The sequence below is a fragment of the Hipposideros armiger genome, unplaced genomic scaffold (assembly GCF_001890085.2).
Source record: "Hipposideros armiger isolate ML-2016 unplaced genomic scaffold, ASM189008v1 scaffold_433, whole genome shotgun sequence".
NCBI lineage: Eukaryota > Metazoa > Chordata > Mammalia > Chiroptera > Hipposideridae > Hipposideros > Hipposideros armiger.
In genome coordinates, this window is record NW_017731783.1 from 216,828 (window position 1) to 236,563 (window position 19,736).

Below are 19,736 nucleotides of genomic sequence, written 5' to 3' on the forward strand. Positions count from 1 at the left end.
TAATTTGATCAAGATTATACTGCTATTAAGAGACAGAACAGAGATTGAATTAAACCTGATCAGTCTGATTCCAAAATCTGTTCACTTTTTACCATATCATGTTGCCTTTGTTTTGTAAATATCCCCTTTGACCTTTTCCTGAAATAATATTTCTTAATGAGAATTTATTTTAATAACAATTTTTAAATTAACTATGGATAAAAGACAGATTCTACCTCTATGCTTAAGTGTAAACATAGGTTGAGTTTGGAAAGTGGCCGTATTAGAAAGACAGTAATACATTTGAAAAGTCAGATATATAAAATGTTAAACTAGTAGAACAACATCATTTCATGTTACTGGAAAATTATGCCTCAATCTATGAAAGAACCATTGCTCAAAGCTGTTTTTGCCTCTTTGTTTGTTTGTTTGTTTGTTTGTTTGTTTGTTTGTTTGTTTCAATGAGAAATAATACCATTGACCCCTTGAGACTGCCAGTCTGATTGTGGTTATCACATTGTTAAAACACTACAAGGTTAAGTCCAAATAAACATTGTCTTCCCATTGACTACCCTTTGCTTGGATTAACTTGGAGATGCTTTCTTCTGTAAGAAGTAATTTCACTGAAATGATAAAGAAGTAAACTAGGAATCCCCAAATATATGTCCTCTAAATCAGTGTGATTTTATATTTTTTCCTTTTGGGAGACCAGAGAGTTATCTCTCAGGCATATTGTGGGCCAGAATTCTGCTTGGTGCATGGGTTCTGTATAACCCAGATTGCTAACTAAATATTGGAGAAGTTCACCAATTTTACAATTTACTAAATTACTACTCTAGGTCTGAAGGAAAAGATATGTTTCCCTAAAAGTGTACCTTTAGAATGCTTAATTACTTTATAAAAGTATGACTGAATTAAGTCCTATAATATCCACAGCAGAACACTTATATGTCAACTTAGAGGTGGCTGCCTATATCTAATACATAAAAAGAGTGCTATTAGGGAAACTAAGTAGAGTTTAAATTAAATTTCTATAATAAATAACCATACAGAATGGTCAGACTTTTGAAATCCATCAGGATAAAAGGTGCCATATAAGTTATGAACCTGAAAGTCAGTGTACTCTCTGTTATCCTGCTTCTCAGTTTATTTTGGATATTTCCTCGTGTACATGTATCCCACTGCAGGTAATTCCATGCTCTAGCAAGCTCTTATTAAATGCCCTTCTTTCTCTGTTTAAGCCCAAATGAAGTTAATTTGAAATAATGGATACAGCCTTAATATGTTCCACAGCCTTCACTTTCTCCAGGTTCAGTATTTTATAAAACACTCCCATGTATAAGAATGAAATTATGCACTTAATTATGCACTTAACAGGGACTTATAAATGACCAAGAAATTAAGAATTCACTAAAGTTAAACCATGCCAATTTAATCTCATTTATGTTTTATTAGATTGATAAATGAATAGAATGTAACAATGTATTTCTTAGCTTTGACCAGTGAGTAATGCACCCAACTATCATAATATGCAGTCTCTTTGCATCCTCTAGACCAGGGGTCGGCAAACTTTTGAGATGGAAGGGCCACCAGGGTGAGCACACTGCGGCTCACGAGCCACATGAGGCTCTTTGGGTACGTACATGTGGCTCTGAAGTAAAATTGAAAACGAAAATAAAACTATCATAGTTTCATTTATCAGATTTTTAAAGGATATTATTCACATAATGGCGATTATGTAAAAATATATTTATGACTCTCAATTTTTAAATTGTTGTGAGGTACAGATTGGCTCTTCCAGGGGTCGGCAAACTTTTGAGATGGAATGTACCCAAAGAACTGCATGTGGCTGGTGAGCCATAGTTTGCCGACCCCTGCTCTAGATCATAAGTGTAAAATGAAAACCTTTGTTAGATGGTTTAATAGAACGACCATTCTCAACAAGTCTTTCACTCAACCAAGGTCTATTTAGCACCTGTTTGATCCAGACTGAACTCCAGTAGAGGTGACTAGGCAAGAGTGAGAAAGGGCTAATGGAACAGAACAGATTTGGGTAGCCAACCACCTGACTGGTGAGAATAAATAAATGAAGTACAGGATTGAGTCTCTAGTTGACAAGATGATATGGAATACTTTTTTCCTAAAATATTCAAGTTTCTCAAAGATGGAGGATATGGTATAGCCTGGAAGCCATGCACAAGCAATAACTTTCTTGGCAGCATTTTTAAGAACAAGCAATGATGTATGGATGAGAAAGAGAAGAGAAAGACTCCCCAGAGGACATAGAAGTTGTCAGATTCCTGAGCCCAACAACCAGGCTGCTGACCCTGGAAGCAGTGAGGCTACCCAGGCCCTAGAGACAAAATTTGGGCAGACAGCAGAGCTCTATTGGTGAGAGAGAGCATCTTTGCATTCATGCAGCATCGTGTGTCCAGCCTGAGCATCAGGGCAGCAAGATGGGATCACCTGGATTCTGTGGGTGGTGGCAACAACACTGCACCCAGAGAATGGAGATGCAGCTGGGGCCGCCCTTGGAGACCTAAAAGTTCATAGGCATGAAAAGAGCAGAAAGGGCAAGTCCAGAGATAACTCCCAGGAAGAGTGAGTGGGTTCATTATTATACTAAAACCTAACTGCACCCCCAGATCATACACCTGCGAATGGAGCTATTAAACCAGGAAGGTTTTTCTAACAAAGGCATCAGATCCCAAGTAAGGTGAAGAGCTTCTTGTTATTAAAAATATGTAATGAAAGGCTGATGAACATGCTGGGGATAGTGAAGGAAATTTTCCTATTTGGTGAAATTTTTCTTTTAAATCAAATAGTCTAAGTCTGTGCTGTCCAGCGTGGTAGCCACTAGCTACATGTGGCTATTTAAATTTACAGGAACTAAAGTTAAATAAAGATAAATATTCAGTTCCTCAGTCACAGTAGCCACATTTCTAGTGCTCAATAGCCAGGTATGACTGGTGTTTACCGTATTGGACAACACAGATATAAAATATTTCCATGGTCACAGAAAGTTCTATTGGACAGCATTCCTCATTTTGTTTTATTGTGCTGGGGTGGTTTTTATTTTTTTCTTATTTTAATATATTGAGTTCTACTAGATTTGTGTTTTGTCCTAAGAAGGTAACATCCTGTTGTGATGTCCCCGTGCTCAGAGGCATCAGAGCTAGCCACTGCTTCTCTGTGTCTGTGTAGGCACAGGGAGACACAATAAGAGTGAGGGCTGCTCGGTGTGAATGCCTGTTCCTCTGCTTACTCACTAGATGGCATTAAATCAACCACTCTTAACTTCTGTAACTTCATTTGCAAGAAGACTTACGTTAAGGAGTTATTTTGGGGATTAAATTCTATAAAGTATGTAGTTTTCAATAAGGGCAACCAACTTTTCACAAGTAACATGAGGATTGGCCTGGGATTTTGCCCAGATCTCACCCAGCATTTATCAGTCACCCGTTATGCACCGGGCATTGTGCTGGACACGCATCAGTGTTTCCCTTCATCTGCCCATCAGCCCTGGCGCTGTCCTCTCCAGGGGCCCTGCTCGGCTCCTACTCTGTATTTTATATCTGACTCAGTATTAGCCAACCAGGAGATAGCCTAGAATAAAATTTCCATTCACACTCTGAGCTTTGCACTAAAGCTCTGTATTGAACACTAATCCTCATCTTTGATTCTCTTCCTCATTTGTGAAAGAAGTCTGCAAAACTTTTCTCCTACTCACATTTATTTGTAAAGTACAATGTTTTGGCACCTCTAGGAGCTGAATCTGGTTGCAGATGGACTCCGAAGTTGGCAATGCATAGTAATGTCTGCTATAGCCAGTCACTCAGCTGGTGCCAATCAGACAGACCCCCTCCCCCACCAACAGGTATGGTTTGCACCTTACCTGAGACACTCCTGCCTTTCATCAGAGGGCAAGGGCTTTCTAGAGAGGCCCTTGGAATATTCACTATGGGTTGTCTAGGGTAGTGTTTATTTTAACCCTATTCACTGAGATAAGTCTCACAGCTTCCCTTTGCACACTAAAAATTTAATGTATCTATTTATGAGTGTCAATGTGAAACCTAACCACACCATTCTGAATTGTAAATATAGTTACTTATTTAGATAATAGGCAATAGTCTCATGGAGTAATAACTGAGATATACTTTTAGAAGTAGTCTTCTGTTTTAGGGGAAGAGGTATAACCAAAAATGTGCTGTCTGTCCTCATTTGTTTACTTACCAAGCTTCAAAAGGCATATTTCCTCATATTGCTCTCTGAAACCAAGTATTCTTTGGCCATCTTTGAGGCCTGGAAAAAGAGAGATTGCTTTAGCCCAGGAAGCCAGAAAAAATGCCATTGGTCTTAGGCCAATTGGAAACTTTACTTTCCAGAAAAGGACTTTCTAGAAAAGCTTACTAAGGCAGGATGACCTAATGTAGACCCTCAGAGAGGTTCCAGACCTACAGCATTTTGGGGGAGGTTGCTTACAGGCTTGGGGCAGCCTGGAAGCAGCAGTTTGACTGTCTTCTTAAGTAATCCTACCTTGAGAAGACCCTTTGGTGGGGTAGAGGATGGGGAGGGGGTTGAGGTGAACTCAAATGCAGAAAAGCAGGGCCTACCCTTCACCTAATTCAAGTGTTCTCAGGCGGGAGCTGTGGAAATTTAGGGTGGACGAGAATGGACCCCAGAGTGTCAGTAAAGTCCTGATAATACATTAGAAATTTGAGAGGAGAGAGTTTGTATTCATTTTGTTGGTAGAAAAGTTCTTAGCTTTTATCATTATCCCCAAAAGGGATAAGAGCCATTAATCATGATATTGTTAAAATTAGGTAGGTTTTTTTCCTTAAAAACGTGATGACTTCTTTCTTATAACAGTTCATTAGAAAAGCCTTTTTGGTTATAACCTTAGAATAATTTGAGAAATGAGCAGTTTTTAAAAAGTTATAACTGTGGGTACATCCTCTGTTGGAATTTGAATAGCCTATTACAAAGCAAATCTTGTGATAGGATTTATTATAAAGGAGCTTTTCCTGAGTGATCAATTCAAAATAGGAAAAACTGAAGATCTGCTGTGTACAAGGGCTGAAGCTAAGAGGAGAGGGGAATTAAAAAATTTGTAAACTGTTTCCTACTCTCAGAGAGCTTATAGTCTAGTGGGACACTGGATATTTAAATAAATACAAGTATGATACAAAGTGAAGTAAGAAGAAACACAAAGATACCTGAATAATGAAATGGAGGTTTATAGAAACAAGAATTCCAACCTGAGGTTTAGGAAGGGAAGGGTAGAGGAGAAGCTAGGTTTCCCATTTGAAAAGCTCTGTCTCTGAAGCTTTGCTATCATTTCTACGGAAGCCTACTGAGAGCAATTTCTCTTAGCATTTTCCCATTGTTTATTAATGTCTCAGTAATTCAGCCCCATATCCTCCATGCCTATTTTATTTTATTAAGGTAAAATATACATACCATAAAGCTCTTCTTTTACGGGCTCATGTGATTAGATTGGATTACATTGGATCCACCCAGATTAATCCAGGATAATCTACCTTACTAACATCTACAAAGTCCCTTTGGCCATGAAACATAATATATTCACCAGTGTGACCCCAAGGGTTTGAGATCACGAGAGCCAAAATTCTGTCTACCACAATAGTTATCAACAGAGCGAGTCAATATAAAGAGCAAATCGGTGAGGGCAGCACCTTTACTGACAGCCATGCCATTGAAAGGCCGTGAAGTCAGTTCTAGGAAGAGAAGTACAGCTTTGTAGCCAGACAGCCGTGCTCAAGCCCTGTGTCTTACTGATGATTCAACTTTGAGTGTGTTTTTAGCTTCTCTCTGCCTCAGTCTCCTCCTCTATAATATAGAGATAATAAACAATATATATCACATAGGGTTGTTGAAAGGATGAAATGAGTTCATTTCATGTAAAAGGCATAGAACAATACTTGGAAAAGGGACATTATATAATGTCTCAATAAGTGCTATTATTTTTATTAAGCGTGAAAAGCAACATGAAATGAAACAAGAGAACTGATTTAAGAGGCGCTGCAGAAGTGACTGTTAGGGATCACAATTTCATTTAGTCAGGCTTTTGATGAAATGAAATCTCATAGTATCCTGTATTTGTTCCCTACTGCTGCTATAACAAGTTACCATAAACCTAGTGGCTTAAAATAGCACAAATTTATTATCCTACAATTCTGGAGGTCAGAAGTCTGACATGGGTTTCACTGAGCTAAAGTCATAATATCAGCAGAGCTGTGTTCCTTTTGAAGGTTCTAGGGGAGAATCCATTTTCTTTGCCTTTTCCAGCTTCTAGAGGCCACCTATATTCCTTGACCCAGGACTACTTCTTTCAGCTTCAAAGTCAGCAATTGCCTCACTCTGATCTCTGTTTCTGTGATCACGTTCCCTTTTCTGACTCCCCCACCTCTCTCTTTTACTTACAAAGACCCTTGTAATTACATTGGACCCATCTGGATAATTCAGGATAATCTCCCGATCTCATGATCGTTAACTTAATCACATCTGAAAGGTCCCTTTTGCCATGTAAGGTAACATAGTCACAGGTCCCAAGAATTAATTAAGATATGGGCATCTTTGCAGAACCATTATTCTGCCTACTAAAGAATCTACCACCTGATACATGATATATTTTTTAAACCAACTACCATTTATTATTATTATTTTTTTGATCCCTAATGACTATGGGACCTTTCTTTTATCATTATCATGTGACCTAACCAATCCCCGCAAGTCTGACTTTTGGCCAGCATGACTTTTGAATATCAGGTCCTTTCAGAAAGGAGTTTGGTTGTAGTTGTGTAGTTCATTTATTCACACACCCATTCATTTAACAAATATTTACTGAGTGTCTCTTGTATACTGGGAACTGTGCTCATTGCTATTATAAAATGGTGAGATAAAAGAAAAACAAAAGAAATACAACTCACACACAGATTTGAGCCACATAGAGTTTTCAGTGCTGGCTAATAGAACTATAATGCAAGCCACACATGAAATTTTCATTTTTCCACATTAAAAATAGTGAAAATAAGTAAGTGAAATTAACATTAATGACATATTTTACTAAATCCAATATATTGAATATATTATCATCCGAACAAGAAAAATTACTGAGCTATTTACATCCTTTTTTTCTTTTTCCTTACCATGACTTTAAACTCAGTGTGTGTTTGATACTTGCAACAGATCTCAGCTGGGATTACCCACATTTCAAGCACTCAATAGCCACTGTAGGTCTAATTGGAAAGATAGTGGAAATAAGTGGTGTCATAAATTGTGATGTCGGTAAGATAAGAGATAGACAATTGTGAGATCAATGGAACAGGATGAAATTGGGAATCCACACACGTGAACTTACTTGTTAGAGCGCCCACTAACTACCGTATTTCCCCATGTATAAGACGTGCCCTTTTTCGAAAAATTTGGAATCTAAACACTGGATGCGTCTTATACAGTGGTTGTAGATATTTTTTTACTTGCGTTTCCCGCTTTTTTTGCTTTTTGTGTTTTTTTTTGGTTTTTTGTTTTTGTGCTAGTACAACCACCGTATAAGACGCACCCAGTTTTTAGACCCCAAATTTTTCGAAAAAGGGTGCGTCTTATACATGGGGAAATACGGTAACTGGGTGCGTGCATGAAAATTAACTTGCCTCTCTATGTGAAGTGGGATTTTTTTATGTGTGGTTTTCAGTGTGTGCCGGGATCGTGGTCTCGTGGAACGAAAGAATGGAGACACGAACCAGAGAGGTAAAGGTGCAGAAAAGAAGTTTTTTAGAAGAAAAAATACATTTCAAAGAAGCAGAAGTTCGCCCTAGCAGTAGAGAATGGCTCAAGGGCCATTATTAGCAGAGAAAGTACACTCCAAAGAGTTTGGAGCCCAAAAGGCCCAAGGGTGCAAGCCCAAGGGCAAGGGCCAGGCAGTAATTATTAGGAGAAAAAGTATACTCCAAAGGGTTTGGAGCGGACCGAGCAAAGGAAGCTCAAACGGCCCCATATACCATTTTTTAAATTGTGTATGTAAGATGTGTGACGTTATCCATCTAGTGCATATCAACTAAAGGGGATCACTGTATATGCAGTGGCTCCTGGGTATTTCTTTTATGTGGAAAGGGAATGAAAGGTCGCCAATTTCTGTGTTTGTTACAATATTTTAAACTATTAGAGACTATTTTACTATTTTAAACTATTTAAATTATGTTAGTCTATTTTAAGCCATTTTAGACTATTTTAAACAATTGGCTCTAGATTCCTCTTTGCCTATGAATTACATACTTGCTGCTTCTTTTTTATCTAAAATGTTTATTTTTCACTTACCTTTACAGTAAAACACCAATTTTTTTATCACTTGAAAACTCCTTCTGGTATCTATAAATATAAATACGCACATTTTACACATTTTCAACTATTGTGTTATGTACTTTTTCACCCTTTTGTTGTATGTAATATACTTTTTAATTCAAGGAGCACTAACTATATATACATCAGACACTCTGATAATGATTGGGAATACAAAACTGAAAGAAAAGACTGACTCCTATACTCAAGGAGCTCTCAATATACTGGAAGAGGGCAGGGATACTGATGGTAAGAATTTTTTAAAAGGAGAAGACATGTTTAAAATATAGAATTGCCTGGACTTGGAGATTGGATGACTAAGCTGTCAGAAAGAGAAGAGTAAGAATGATACAACAATTTATGGGTTGAAAATTGTGTGCACATCAAGTACCTCCAATTTTGATAGATAAATGGGAGAAAGAATAAGGTTTGAATGGAGAAGATTTTGTTCTAGACACTTTGAATCTGATATGCCTGTTGAAGATGTCCCATAGACAAGCATTCATTTATTCAAATACCGTTTGGGAAGTTATTACAGTAATCTAGACAAGAGATGACTGTGGTTCAGACTAGGATAAAAGCAAGAAAGATGGAGAGAAGTAAGGATATTTTGTACCACATCTTAAGGGTGTCAGGATAGTCAAAGATCCTCAGGTAGGAAGATGGAGAAGGTAGGCAACTGAATTTATGATTCTGGAGTTCAAGAAGATGGCAGGACTGGAGAAAACCTATTAGGGAGTTATCAAATAGAAAGCATAGAAAAGTTTGAGTGAAATGAGATCTCATTGGGGCATGTGTAAATTAGAAGGTGAGACAGCACAGGCCAATTTCCTGGCCTATACAGACTTTAAAGCACAGACAGGAAGTTAAAGGAGAGCAATAATAAAGAGAATGATAGAAAGGAAATCAAAACTTCATGGAAACAAAGGGTGAGGAAAATATTAAGAAATAGGGAAGTTCAACAAGGTCAACTACCCAAGAATGGTTGCTTTAGACAGGGAATAAAAAGTCTATCACTGAATCTGGCAATTAGGAAATACGATTGAATTTGCCAATAGTTTCCCTAAAGTGATAGGGTAAAAATCATTTTGTATACATTGTATGCATATATATGCTGTTCATTTTAATAAATGCTTAAGCTTTTTAATAATAGTGTAATTTTAACGAAAATGTGTATAGCTATTAAATTAACCATGGTTAGACTATTCATTTCTCAGTTATTTGGCATGTGAATATTTTTACAGTTTTTCAACACTATGAATAATGCCATAAATGTCTTTTAATATATGCAAAAACTTTTTTCTGGTTAATATTCCCAATGTTATGCAGCATTCAAAAAAAGAAGTGCAAGTAAATCTTAGTATCTTAAAATAATTTAAATATACTCATTTTGAATAATTATTTTGTAGACTTTTTTTGCTCTTTCCATTATTTTCAGATGGAGACAATCACAAATGTCTGGACTGTTGTCTAACCTGGAGTGCACACTTCTAAAACAAGGATTTCCTTAGCACACCATATCCTGAAGCCCTCTATTAATGCAGTATTATAGTGTATAATAATCTGTACACCAATCCATTTCCTTTCTCTACATTATAAACAATTTGACACCCATTAGTAATAGGTTTCTTTACTTGCAAATGACTAATTTCCCACCCATTAGCTATTTTTGTTGACCTCACTTCACTAGAGATCCTCAATCTAAGTTTTATTTTAGCAATCACAATTCTCTCATCTAATTAACAAAAAAATTGGGCCATTGCCTCAGTGGCCTGCATTCAACCTTATTTTGACTGGCAATTTTCTAATAATATCGCACTCTCTTTTCCACCTCTGTATTTATAATAGTAGTTGCTGTTCCATTGAGTTCATTCTCTTTCTCCAGTTCTCTTTGCCCCCATTCTGGGTTTTTTTTTGCATATTTCTTTTCATCTTATTTACTTAGTAACATATTCAAATCTTTTACAGTTACAAGTGCTTCAAGAAGCATTCAATTATTTATTCAATAGAAATTCCTAGAAGTGGACGAGCTAAGCCAATGAGTATGCAAAATGTTAAGGATTTTTGCACATATTATCAAATGAGCTCTACAAAGTTTGTCTCTTTTCAACCCAGTACCAGTTTCCATTCTTGATTATTCTTCTCTGTTGTGAATAAAAATCCGCCTCCCTTTAACTTGGGTGTAAAGCTATGTGAAATAAATCTACATACTCTCCCATATGGCAGGCCTTCAAATGTTTAATGAAATCTATTATTTGCCCCTAAGTCTTCATTGTCCCATCTTCAAAAGACCTAGTTCCTTCATCAATTCTTTAAGAACAGGACTTCAAGTACTAACAGCATCCCAATTGACAAATTGTATCTTGTTCCAAGAAAGCAACATGCCTCTGACCTCATGGTATAATTGTGTGAACAATATTACAGTTAAATTCAGATTTCACAGTGTCAATTGAAATCTTTGGATATGAACACCCTACTTCTATCAATGTACTAGCTTGTCTGGCAGCCATGCCAATTCGTCTCGCACTTAGATAAAATTTTGAGCCAATTTTTCACAAGAAATCATGTTGACATGTTTCTCCCATTGTGTACTTGTACACTTGGGTGGTTTAACATAAGGAAGAATATTATATTTATTTTTATTAAATATCATCTTATAAATATGACTATGTCTTTCTAGCCCAGGTCCTCTCCTTACTGTTATGCAGGTTATGCCCTGTTTAACTCTAGGGACCACCATTTATATTAATAGTTATCTTAGTGTAATTTATTAATTACTATCACTTTTCAGCAAATGGCAATAGAAACTTCAGGCAGAGACAACTTGTTTGTAATTCACCCACCTAAAAGTGTCATTTGGACTACCAAAAAGAATGTTTCCTCTGTCAAATTGGAGAATACTAAATCTGAAATCCAACATTTTAAGTTCTTTCCCAAGATATGCTATATTGTAAATCTCGTAATGGTGTCTAATACATCACCATCAATGTTAATGATAAAAAGATGTTCAAAATAAGACCAAAAGAAAGGCTTATGCATACCAGTAGAGATCATTCCATAGTTGTTCATGAAATTACTTATATACCATGTAGGGAAAATCATTCAACCAGTTATGAATCTCCTATCCAGTGCACATGTCTTTTACTTTGTTTAAAAGTATATCATTTTATTACAGGTATTATTGGGAAGATTCATAAAATTAATATACATTTATTGGGGAAATTTTGTAAAATACATAAGAAAATAAAGAAGATATTAGAAATTACCCAGAGATAATCACTGTAAACTTTTGTGTTGTTGTGGTTCTTTGAAAATACTGATAATATTGATGAACCTTTGAATAAACTCACGAAGGAGAAAAAAAGAAAGCATAATTTAAATATTATTAGCAATGAAGAAAGGAACATGGATAACTCTATGTAGATATTAAACCTGTCATATAATAGAACAGAAATACACTTCATACCAATACATTGAAAACTTAAGTAGATAATTTCTTTGAAAAATAAACTCAAAATTCAATAAAAACATAAACTTTGAATATACCCATAACAATTTAAGAAATTGACACTTTAGTTTAAAATTTACTCAGAAAAACAAAAACCAGGCACAAATAGTTTTAAGAAAGCTCCAAAGAAAATGTAATCTCTGACATGTAAAAATTCTTCTAGAGATCTGAACAAAAGAGATACCTAATTCATTTTTGGATTTAGTATACTCTTTTTTTTAAGATTTTTATTGGGGGATTAGGGGGTTGGGAACAGTGCTGGGGAATTGGGGGAAGGGGAACAGACAAGTTGCTGTCGTTTATTTATTTTTTGTTCTTCAGTCTAGTTGTGGAGGACGTTGCTTCACTGGCCCAAGTTGGCACCATCATTACGCTCTTCCCAAGCGAGGCAGATCAGTCACCGGCTTCTGGATGGCTGCTCTCCATGGCTGCTAGCCACTCACGATGGCTGCTGGCTACATACAGTAGCCCATGGCAACCCACTGTCACAGGGGCTGCAGCCTACGCCGTCGCCGGCGACTCAGGGCAGCCCAGCTCCAGGTCGAGCTGTTGTTCAGCATCTTAGCTGTGGAAGGCAGTGTCACTGGTCCTCATATGTGGGATCCAAACCAGCGCCCTCTGGCTGGCGTCCCAAGCCAGTTCTTAACCATCGCGCCACTTGGCCCGCCCAGGATTTGGTATACTCTTAAACAGACAAGGGAAGTTTGAAAAGCGAAAATTTTAATGCAATTTCTTTCATGAACCTGATACAAAATTATTTTAAAATATTTCAGTAAAATTAAATAATGTGAAATAACATGACCGGATAGGATTTGTTTGGTAATGAAAGGGGGGGCTTAACATTAAAGAAGATATTTGCATAATTCATAACATCAGGAGATTAAAGAGGAAAACACACATGACTATTTCAAAATATGCATGAAAGGCATTTCATAATATTCAACGCCATTAATGGTTTAACAAGAAAATTATAGCAAATTAGGAATAGAAACAATTCTTAAAGTATATTGTGCCAAAAATACATACACACATTTTAAGAAAGGAAAAAACTGTATTAAATAGTAATACTCAATATATACCGATAACAAAAGATGAATACAAGTCTCATTTGTTCTGTAATTACAAGAGGTACTCAAAGTGGTTACCATCAGTGTAATTTTAATACAGTTTTTCCTTTCTTAAAATGTGTTTACAATTTTTTGGCACCCTCTGTATATAGCTGACAGGAACTTCATGTAAGGTTGCATCTTAAAAGTACTTCTTTTAAGGATGGCCAAGTGGCTCAGTTGGTTAAGAGCGTGAGCTCTGAGCAACAGGGTCGCCTCTTCGATTCTCACACGGGCCAGTGAGCTGCGCCCAAGCTGAGCTGCTGCTGAGCTGCCAACAGGTGGCAGGATGGCTCAGCTGGTGAGAGCACAGGCTTCTAACAACAAGGTTGACGGTTCCACTAAGGACATGGGATGGTGGGCTACGCCCACCCGCAACTAAGATTGAACATGGCACCTTGAGCTGAGCAGCCAGATGAAGACTGGACTTGGAGCTGAGCTAGCTGCACCTTCCACAAATAAGACTGAAGGACAACTTGGCTGTTCACCTTCCCCAATTCCCCAGTAAAATCTTTTAAAAAAGTGTTTCTTTTAAATCCATGAAGAAGATGATAAACCTCTTCTAAAATGTATTGAACTGGATTTTGGCGGCTGGTTCTTTTTTTTATTGAGGTATAATTGAAATATATCATTATATTAGTTTCAGGTGTACAACATAATGATTTGATATTTGTGTATATTGCAAAATGATCACCATAATAAGTCTAGTTAGCATCCATCATCATACATAATTTAAAAAAATATTTTTCTTGTAATGAGGACATTTTAGATCTACTCTATTAACAATTTCAAATATGCAATACATTATTAACTATAGTCACCATGCTGTACATTACATCTCCAGGACTTATTTTATAACTTTAAGTTTGTACCTTTTGACCCCCTTCATCCGTTTCACCCATCCCCACCCTCTACCTCTGGCAACCAGCAATCTGTTTATACTCATGAGCTCAGGGCAGGGGCGGGAGGTGGTATCTTTGTTTTGATTTTAGATACCACATATAAGTGAGATCATGTAGTATTTGTCTTTATCTAATTTATTTCACTTAGCATAATGCTCTCAAGATCCATCTGTGTTGTCACAAATGACAAGATTTAATTTTTTATGGCTGAATAATATTCCATTATATATATACCACAATATTTTTATCCATTTATCCATCAATGGACACAGGTTGTTTCCATATTTTGACTATTGTAAACAATGATTCAATAAACATGGGGGTGTTGGCCACTAGTTCTTTGCTGGCATTTTTCTGTTTAAGTTATTCTGTCTACAACTTGTCCTCTAGTGTTTTCCCCTGGAAAGACTCATTTGAACAATAGTTCCCAAATTCTGGCATTGTTACACTTGTCTTTTTACTCAAGTCTTTATACTTGAAGGAGAGCTTGACTAGATAGAAAATCCTTGGTGCTTGCTTTCTTGCCTTGATATCTTAAATAGATGTTGTTCCGTTTTGTGCTGAAGTTAAATGTTTCTGCAGGTAAGTCTGATGTCAACCTCATTTTCTCTTCATTAACCTGATTTGATCTTTTTGCCTGACTGCCTAATGGATTCTTTCCAAAAGTTTTTCTAAGATATGTGTTTATGTTGACCGTTCTGGATGGCTTTTCATTGATGAAATAGATACCTTTTCATTAAATAGATTTAAGGCTTTTTTATTGCAGAAAAGCTTTCCTGAATTATAGTTTAGGATAATTATTCTCTTCCATTGCTTTGACTTTCTGCTCTGGAATGACAGTGATGTATATGTTAAATTTTCATTATTTATAAAAAATTTGTGATTGCTCTTTTTCCTTTTTCTTATAGTACCTGCATGTGTATTCCATTGGTGTTACTCCTATTTGAATAAGTTGCATTTTCCTAAGGAATCAGAAGAAGTTTCTTTTAGAGAGACTCGTGGGCAGTAGTTGTTCAAGCATTCATGAATCAAGGGCTTCTTTTGCTGTTGTTACAGTTATAAACTGTTTCTCTATAATATGATGCATCTATGTAGTATCTGACTCTCAGACAAAACCTAGTTCTTTTCTCCCTCAATTACTTCATGGATGAACTCACAGGTTGCCTGTCACATGGGGACACAATTGATACATTGATTTTTAGAATGAATTTTTCTGTCCCTTAGTGACATTAGCCCATTCACTCTCCACCACCTACATTAGTCCTGGTCTCTTCCACAGCATGTTCCTCTGAAATTGAGGACCTCCTTTTGGGGGAGATTATATATGAGTTTTATAGGCTCTGCTACATCTAAGTTCCCTACATTCCTCCTATTTACCTATCATATTATTATGATTCCCCTCTTTGGCTTTCTGCCTGACTCTGACTTTGGAGTTTGAATATTTTCTGCTGGTTTTGCTGAAAATGTGATTTGGGGGTAATTCTCTTCATTTGGTTGTATTGTTGTTTTATTATTTGGAATGGATTCCAGGAGAAGTGAGAAAACTCAGTTCCTTTGAAAACTAGTCTTGTTAACATTTAGAAATATTTTGCTACTGGTTTGTTTTTTTTTCTATAAAGATGACTTTGCCTAAGGAAGCTCAGGGTATGTGTTTACCTATTCACCAATTTAATCTTCACAAATAAAAATAAAGCACAGTTGGTAAAGCATAGTGCTTCTTCATAAATCGAGGCTACTTCTCTTAGTGCTCAGAGACTTTCCATTTAACAGCCTGTTCTAGGATGATATTGTGTTGTAAACTCAAGCCCATCAATCTATTATCTTTTGGAGGATTCAAAAGACTTCACCTTTTGCAGCCACATTTTCCTTAATAATCACCCACCTTGATTCTGAGGTCCTACCGAAAGCTCTTTGAGTAAACATAAAAATATAATTTGCCTAGGCACAAAAACTTAAGTTTAGTGTTTTTACGTGTGCCCTCTTTTTAAAAAGAAAAATCTCTTCATTGGGAAAATTAAATTATTAATCTAATAAATCCTATGATATTTTAAATCAACATCCTTCATGTTAATTTTCTAAGCAAAATGTATGTGTTTGACTAATAGTGGATCTTCTTGTGGTAGTGACATCATAGCCATGTTGACCAGGGAAGATATAGAATGGTCAGACTTTATAAACAAGAAGACTAGTCCTGAAACCTGACATAGAACAGAACAGACACTTGAAATTATTTTGCTAGTAGCAATTATGCTATCATTACCCTCTCACCACAGCCTGTCAATTTAAGAGCTCTTTCTTTTACTAATTCAAAAAATATTTACTAAATGCCTACTATTGCCAGGCTCTATGTAGATGCAAAATACGGTGATAATCAGGAACAGACATGATTCTTACTCTCATGCTTCTTATTGTCAGTAGGAGATAAACATTCTTCAAATCAATCACAAATAAATTTAAATTACTACCATGGTAAGGGCGACTGTTGAATTATAGTATGAGGTTTTCCCTGTTTGCACTCAAGGCTGTCCCTTTATTCATTGGGAGGAACTGTAGCTGAATTCAGTTTCCCACAGGATTAGGCCACCTTTCTTAGCATAACCCTAAACATCTTGCATCTAAGATCAGAGGGCTGGGTCCCTGAACCCAAAATGTTTATGCCCTGCCTTGCCTCCATGCAGTGTATCCCTTACACTTATCCTGTCAGGAGAGTGACCAATGGTGATGCAGGGTTTCTGCAGAGTGGATTTAACTAAGAGACTCAACCAAAGCAAGTATCTTCAAACATGCCATGATTGTAGTGGCCTGTGCACCTTCTGTTCATAAGTACAAGCCTTATGTACCAAGTGACCGCTTTTCTCAATACCTACAAAGGAGATTATGATACTGTAATAGCACATTGACTTAAGAAGTTCAGGGAAGCATGCCCTAGGAAGAAATGGTTGGCATTAGGTTTGACGGAAAAGCTAGAGTAAGTCAGACAATGAGCCAAGGGAATCATGCAAAGGCAGGAAGAAACAAAAGGGTCACACATAAATCTAGTATGGCTAAATCACCAAGATGGTGCAAGATGAGTCTGGGAACATTTTCAGGGTTATATCATTCAGGGCCTTGGAGGTTGTGTTTAAACTTTGAATCTTTATATCCTTGTTTGTGTGTGTAGGAGGGTGGAAGTGGGGAAGGCTAACATCCACTTTGCCTTCTGAAAACATTCCTTTAGATAAAGTGAAAAGATAACTAAAATGGAAGGAGAACCAGTTAGATGATAAGAATAGTATTCCAGGTACAGGAAAATGGATGAGGATGGTGACATTGGTGTTGAAGCAAGTAGATAGTTTCCAGGCATTACAAATCTACACGACTTGGTGACGTGAAGGGAGAGGGAAGTGTCCAGAATGGACATTTGACCTGGTTAAAAAATGATGTTTCCATTCACCAAAGTAGGAAACTCTGGAAGAACTACAGTGGGGAAGGGGATCAAGAAAATGAGTTTGATTTGAAAGTGCTGTGTATGAAGTGCTTTGCAGTATCCAAGTCAAGTTGTCAAGTACCTGACGTTTATATGGAAGATCTAGAATGAAATTATAAATTTACGAGTCATAATGCATGAAAAAGATTTTCCTGGGATTCAAATTTCTCTTCACCATGCTTCTTCTACCCTTTCCAGTTTGAGGATCATTTTATTTTACAGAGAAAATGGTGAAGTTTGAGAGTTTGATGGTTTTCCTCCTCCTCCTTCTCCTGCTGCTCCTCCTCCCTTTCCTCCTCCTTAACCATCATCTGTTCACATTATACCATCTGGACCAACACTTGAGATTGTCCTTGTTCTTCTATTTGTTCTAATTCATATCATTTAAAGGCCTTTTTTTTTTTAGTGTCCTTGGCTTTTCTTTCTTTCTTTTAATTTTTTTAATTCACAAACTTTATTTTATTCTCAGCTTTAGAGCTCTTGATACAATTGTTGTAGATACTCTTTGTTTACCTATATTCTTCCTTGATTGTGAACCCATCTCTCATGTTTGAAACAAATTCCTTTAAACACTTCAAAATCTTTCTTGTACAATTATTTTAGTTTCTTTAGAGGTGGTCTTCTTTTATTCTCATCTGGATGATTTGATATTATATCATCAGGATTAAGGTTTGCGAACCTTTCCTTACTTTTCCTCTTGAATCATCTGCCCTTTCACGTTATGTAATCAAACATAAATCTCCCCCTGTTGTTCTTCTTTCCTTTCATTTTTCTTCCCTTTTTCCTCCTCATTCTCTTTCTCTTTCTCTTCTTCTTGCTCTCAACCTGTCTGATTTGGGGTGTTTTGCTTTACTGAAAATTAGCCATGATAAAACACCACCACAAATAGTTCTTTAGGTGGTTCTACAGCTCATGAGTCCTCAAGAGTTTCCTACATTTGGGGCTGACCTCACTCTCTTCCCATCTACCAGAATTTATTACATATAACTACCTTTTGTAACTATAAATGTTATATGACAGTGTTCCTGTGACAAATTAATAATTTTAACATCTTTATTGAGATATAACCTGCAAGCCATAAAATTTCCTTATTTAAAGTATACAATTCAATAACTTTGCTATATTCACAGAGTTATGCAGACATCACCATAATCTAATATAAGAACATTTGCATTACTCCAGTAATAAATCCTGTACCCATTAGCATTCACTTCCCAGTATTCCCACCCCAAGCCCAGGGCAACTAATCTACTTCCCTGTCTGCATATATTCTTCCTATTCTGGACATTTTATATAAATGGGATCATGTAATACATGATTTTTTGTGACTCACTTCTTTCAATCAGCATACTGTTTATAAGATTCATTTATGTTATAACATGTATCAATACTGTGTTTATTTTTAATGCCAAACAATATTGCATTGTATGGATACACCACATTTTTTATCCATTCATTTGTTGATAGAAATTAGGATTGTTTCCACTTTTTGGCTGTTGTGACTAATGATGCTATGAACAATTATGTACAAATTTTTCTGTGAATATGTATTTTCATTTTTTCAGGATATATACCTAAGAGTGGAACTGCTGAGTCATATGGTAACTCTATGTTTAACATTTTAAGGCAAATTAATTATTGCCTTGTCTTTATCATTTCTTATTAGAGGTAGCCATGTAATTATTAGTTCAGGAGAGGAGAGTTTTAGGGCCTGGTTTTGCAACTTAACAAAGACAAGCAAGATTTAAAAGTCTTTAGACTAAAGCTGTTTTGTTCAGTCACATTGTCCTTTCCTCTTGATAATCTAGTACTGGTTTTGCTGTTGTGGTTGCACATTTTACTTGGTAAAGCTGGATTTTAATAAATGCTGCCTGCTCAAGTTCTATGAAGTAAAACCTGGAAAGAGGAAGCTGTAACACTTCTTTTGCCCATCTGGAAATGGGACACACTTTAACTACACAAGATTTTTCTGGGATGTTTTCTGTGGAAGGCATTATTATAAGAAAGAAAAAGTGTTTGCCCAAAGATTTTTAAAACATGTTTAATTCATTTGAAGAAAATTAATGAATTATTTTAAAATATGGCTTATTTTTTTCTAAAAGAGAATTTGATGTCCAGAGGACAGGTATCTATTGCTATTTTACTCCTGGAGCTCTAAAGTCTCTTTGTTAGCTATCTGAATGTTGTGTCCAATTTTTGTGTGCCTGCACACTTATTTCCAAAATTGTAATGCATCTGTCTTTCCATCACTAGTCAGGCAATCAGGTATTCTCTTTTTAGAAAATTGCAGAGATCGCTCCCCCATGTGGATTTCTCCTTGACAGAGTATACATTATCCACTATGTATGCTGCAAAGTGAATCAATAGCCAAAGAACCCACTAAGGTAATCAAAGATAGCAATGTAATTTTGCAAGGA

The 19,736-nt window shown here is 36.4% G+C and overlaps 1 protein-coding gene across 10 annotated transcripts in view; it reads left to right on the plus strand.

Moving 5' to 3' along the window:
- The window catches only part of DLGAP1 (DLG associated protein 1), a 336,066-nt gene that overhangs the window by 14,557 nt on the left and 301,773 nt on the right, over positions 1-19,736 (plus strand). The gene's annotated exons all lie outside the window — the stretch shown is intronic.